Raw genomic sequence first — 5,889 nt, forward strand, 5'->3', positions numbered from 1 at the left:
AAGTCATGTATAGATAAGGATACTATAAATACGAAACTCCCCTAAATTCTCCCCATCTGATATAACTTCCATGTTCTCTAGAGATAGCAGTTTCATGTGTTAATTTTCTTTTGTATGCATGTATATATTGCCCTTTTCAGGACTTGTGCTATGTGCTTTCTTGCCTCTTTTGTGTGGAAACTTCTGTTACTCTGTATGCTGTGGAAGCGTATGGTGGAAGAGCTGGGTATTGTGGAGGTTAATAGAGAAAAGAATTTTAATTTTAGATGAAAATTAAATAATTTTCTTCAACAACCTGGGGAAGTTGCTCTTAGAGATGCTCTTAGAAATATTGTCTTTGGTGCCAGAGAATTTATTCCTCTACCTGAGTGGCTATGTATTGAAGGATTTTTGAGTATTTATTCTTTGGTACAGTCTTCAGTTTGGTAAATAGGTGTTAATTTCTCACTACACTTTTCACCCTGCGGTGGTGTTCCCAGCACTGTTTGCTTTCAGGAGCCTTTGGCACTTGGTCCTTGGATCTCTGACCCTATGGATGCATAATCAGATTCCTACAGCTTCTAGTTTGGGGGAAAGACAGGACCAGAAGAAGCTCATGGCAATTTGAGCCACAGAGATTTTGTAAGATCAGATGGGAGGATGCACTGTTACCTTTTTAAGGTATAACTACCTTAGCAAGAACATGCACTCTCTAGTTTGACGAGGCTCCACAATCTTCAAGCATTTGTGAAACCAACCTGGAAGGCATTAGACTTTCAATGCTGATCCATGATGCTTCGACCTTTAAATATGCTAAAAATGGAATGAGCATCCATAATAGGATTTAATACTCTGCCTACATTGGTAATTACTTTAAGAAAATTGAAAATCAGAAATAATGAATTTCTGATAATGAATATGAATAATGAATTAAATGTTAAAACATTGAAATCTTATCACACATTTGTTGAGTGATGGATAAATGAATACGAGTTAATAAATTATTTTGAAAGTATAACATCTTAATAGGATATTATATTAATTTAGAAAGAAGCTATCTATTTAAATAATATTTTAATACTCTTTTGTGCCAAACTCTATACATTTACAAACAGTGACAGTATATATCAAATGGAAATTTCTCATTCAGACAAAAAAAAATGCTTCTTTTTTAAGAATCTATTAACTAGTTAACAATTGAAAAGAGGGTGGTTGATTTTTTAAAATTTTGTAAGTAAAATTTTGTAATTAGTCTTCTGATTCTCAATTACAGCTTCTAATGAAAGGTGTTTCTTTATGTGAAATTGGATATTTGAGCAGAATTTAAAAAGTAGTTTTAATAAATGACATTTTATTTTATAAGATGTCGACAATGTATGATTTTTATAGCAATTGTGAGTAAAATAATTTTGGGGGATAATGCAATTTCTGTTGCCTGATGTATACATTACTCTGACAATGGTACCAGTTTTGAGATTTTTAAATATAATATTAAAAATTTGGAAATATAGCATGCCATGTTATATCCTTGAATATAGGTGCAGAACATTTTTCAGCAATTAAAAATCTTTAGCCGAGCATTAACTTATATTTCTTAATTTATGTTTTCATTTCCTATGTTTACTTAGATAGGAAAAGAAATTTTATATCTGAACATAAACTAAAATTAAAGGCTAAAGGTCAGCAAAATAAGACACTCTAAAATTATTAGCAGAATTGTTAGAAAGTTTGGAAAATGAATTTGTTTAAGTAGTTTTGGCTATTTTAAATACTTTCAAATATTATTAAAAATTATTTCACAGAGGAACGATGATTTGTCTTTTATTTAGGAAATTCACATTCTCAGTTTACACTCCAAATTAAATGTTATTTGTATGATTGAGAAAATTTTTGAAACTCTGCTGTACTGTTGACCAATTTAGTTTGTTAATAAAACATTGTATTTTATGGATTATTTTATATAGGTTAATCATCAATTGTCAATAAGTAAATCATTATGACTTATTTTTCTGTAATTAAATCTGTAGTTAGGGAAAATATACATTTAATTTTTTCTTATCTTGATTCAGATCTCAAAGTATTTCATGTGAAAAAATCCCATGGCGACACCAAGACAGATGAAAATTGATATAATTGTTATAATAACTAGCTTTGTTAAATGCCTCTTTAACTTTACCGAGCTTTTGATTCTCCTGAGTTTATTAAAAATATTTTATAAAACTTGATATCTATGCTTATGCTTACTTTTAGAAAATGGAATATGTTGTATTATTTGGAAATTGCTCATGATAGATGTTTTAGAGTTGAGGATTTTTATTATCACAGAAAAGAAAAGCCAATTCTATTTGGTGGTGTCTTAGCTGTAAAAGTCCTGTACCAGGAGAAAATCCTCAATTCGATCAGGGTAACGAAACAAAGCAGACTGTGTGTGTTGTTCCATGTCTCTGGTCTCTTACCTGTTTTTCTAGTAAATCCGAAGGAACATTCCATTTGTCAGATACCGCATTTGCCTTTCTGCTTATGCAAGGAAAAGAAAATAGAACTATAGCAAGAGAAAACATTACTAAGAATGGATAGACCTCTGTATATTTTGTAAGGTTCAGTAAAATTAAGTGAGCATAATTTTAAACAAACTCTTTAGTAGCATTGTGTTAAAAAAAATAACCACACTTAATCTCAAATCCTTACTACTAACAATAAAATAACAACTTTCAACTATACAAGGAGATTTTTTTTAATGTTTATTTATTTTTGAGAAAGAGAGACAGAGCATGGACAGAGGAAGGGTAGAAAGAAGGAGACACGAAATTGGAAGCGGGCTCCAGGCTCTGAACTGCCAGCACAGAGCCTCTGGGGGGACTTCAACTCACAAGCTTTGAGCGATCGGCACAGAGCCTTAAGGGGGCTGAAACTCACAAGTGGTAAGATCATGACCTGAGCCAAAGTCAGTCGCTTAACCAACTGAGCCACCCAGGCGCCCCTACAAATAGACTTTAAGAAACATCATAAAAACAAATATATGAAATACATTAATAACACACAAATTGTAAAGATTGATCAAGTTATTTTAAAATCTTCACTGTTAAAGACCAAAACTTTAACTGAGTAAATTAGAGCATGTAAATGGCTTTATTCCATGACTCATGCATCTGTCAGATCCTCCCCCGCCCCCACCCAGTATACGATAGACAGATGCTCCAAAGACTTGTGCAAAATGGAAAGTTTTTATAGGCAAAAGGAGAGTGTGAGGGTGGGGGTGGGGAGAGGAGAGTCATTAGCAAAGGAAAAGCCAGGCAAGGGTCATCTTATTTGGATTATTTTAGTAATGCTGATCGGGAAATTCAGATTGACTCTTTAAAGGTCACATCTCTGGGAGAGTTTGAAATTGCAATTAAGTTGTGGATTTCAATCCTAAAGGCAAGTGTCTCCATTTTGGGCCTGTTGTTTCTTTTCCACCACTATTTTCTTTTAAGAGAGAGAGAGAGAGGTCACGGAAGAGAGAAAACACAGTGGGAGGCAGGGAGGTGTATTGTGCGAGTAAGAATCTGATGCCTACTGAGCCACCCAGGAGCTCCCCCACACTATTTAAAGTAAGTTGTTTTTGTTTTCTGTTTCTTTTTTAATTTTGAGAGAGAGAGAGAGAGAGAGAGTCAAAGAAGTCAAAGAGAGAGAAGAGAATCCCAAACAGACTCCATTCTCCACAGAGCCCGATGGGGGTCTAGATGCCACGACCCTGGGGTCATGGCCTCAGCTGAAATCGAGTCAACCACTGAATCACCCAGGAGCTCTTAAAGTAAGTTTTTTGATGGATAAGAATAAAATGTCCTTTGATAAAGCCAATCTACAGAGTTTAAAGCTTTTTCCAGACTGTAGAGGAAAAAAAAGTTAAAAACAAGCGTGGCCTTTTTCTGTATTTGTCCCAACAATACATAAGACTTCAACATTTTTAAAGTTTATTATTTTGAAAGAGAGAGAGAGAGCTGGGGAGGGTTGGAGAGGGAAGGAGAGAGAGAGAGAGAGAGAGAGAGAATCTCAAGAAGGCTCTGTACTGTCAGCACAGAGCTAGATCTAGATGCAAGGCTCAAACTCATGAACTATGGGATCATGACCTGTGCTGAAATCAAGAGTCAGACACTTAACCAACCAACTGAGCCACCCAGGTGCCCTGAGGACTTTAAAATGTTAAAAATTTAGTTGTCAGTGTGCAATAATTATTATCTATAATTTTGGAGTGTTCTTATTTCCCTAAGTGTAGGGACCTTTAAATGCTATAGCATGGAATGACTAATGTTAAAAAGACACTTCAAAGCTTCCCTGGAGCTAGCTGAGGTCTGACCTAGAATTTATACCAAAAGTTCATGTACTATTATTTTCTGCCCAAGTACAGTACAAGAAAATCTAAAAGGAACTCTCTAATCCAAAGTGGAAATGAAAGAATTTCTTTGAGTTGGTTTTGCCTCTCCTGATGTATGTGGAAAATTCAGGATTTAAGGGTGGGTGACATTTGTATAGCCCATTTCCATAAAATTTGAAAACCAAATTCACAAAGACATTTCATCCATCGTAGGTATTTTACAAGATAGATTTGTAACTGTCTATGCCCACTGTATTTCTCATCTGTTTGAGATCCATACTGGAATTCTATTATTCGTGGTTTTTGATGTGTGATTTCTAGACCAGCAGCATCAATGTCACAAAGGAAAGTGTTAGAAATGCTAATTTTGGGGTCTGTTCCCCCAAATCCATTAAATTGGAAACACTGAGTTTAACGTGCTCCTAGAGTGGCTGATATATTATCAAATAAACCCCAGTACTAGCTCTTTGCTACTTGGACTCCACCTGAGAGCTTGTGAGGAGAGTGGATTCAGCCGCCACCCCCAGACCTATTGGATCATAATCTGCATTTCAACAAGATCCCCAAGAGATCTGTAGGCACGTAAACCTTTCAATGGACTGTGTAGAAAATCCCTTGAGAGGAACCTGCAAAAATGAATAAGTGAATGTCCCAGTTAGCCAATTAGAGAGGACACAAGTAGCCTCAGGCCTCAGGTCTGTGGCTGCTGTGTGGTAGGGAAACTGTCCCAGCTCACGTGGTGGCCCAAATTTAAGACTGCTTGCCTCTCACCTTCCACAAAGTAGAACCACCCACTCTGTGTTCTTCTCTTCCTGGATAATTGACTGTGAACTTTAAACCCAAGAGTGCCTTGCATTGGAGAGTATACAATGACACACAAGGTAACCACATCTAGGTAAACGACATGCTCATTGTCACTTTACTAAGGAAATTAATTCTGCTAACCCATGATTAAGAAAAAAATCACATTTTGATATTAATTAGTTTTGATCAAGCCTATCCAATAAAATTACTAAATTATGTTTAAAAACCAACCTGAATAATCCTGATAGTTTAAGCAATACATTCACAGTTTCCTGATTTCATTTTGGCGAATAGGTGTCTTGAAGTATGCTTTTCTTACTGAGCCAATTTATCTCCATGTATGTTTTTAAAGTTTTATTTTTCTGGGTGTAGCTGACTTAGAGTATTAGAGGTGTGGCTGAGAACCTGTCAGAACTAGTTATATTATATTAAGTCACCAAATTCTGTCATGATTATTTCTTTTTGTTTCAGACTAGGTAGAAGAGAATTAAGACAAACTTTCAGAGTTTTTTTTTACGTTTATTTATTTATTTTGTGAGAGAGAGACAGCACAAGTCAGGGAGGGGCAGAGAGAAAGGGAAAGAATTCCAAGCAGGCTCCACACTGCCAGTGCAGAGCCCGATGTGGAGCTCAAACCCACAAAACTGTGAGATCATAACCTGAGCTGAAACTAAGAGCTGACGCTTAACCAACTGAGCCACCCAGGCGCCCCATTTTTAGTATACGTGCTGCTGAATCGATCACCAGTTGTT

Source organism: Crocuta crocuta, unplaced genomic scaffold (assembly GCF_008692635.1).
Source record: "Crocuta crocuta isolate KB4526 unplaced genomic scaffold, BGI_CrCroc_1.0 scaffold231, whole genome shotgun sequence".
NCBI classification, from domain to species: Eukaryota; Metazoa; Chordata; class Mammalia; order Carnivora; family Hyaenidae; genus Crocuta; species Crocuta crocuta.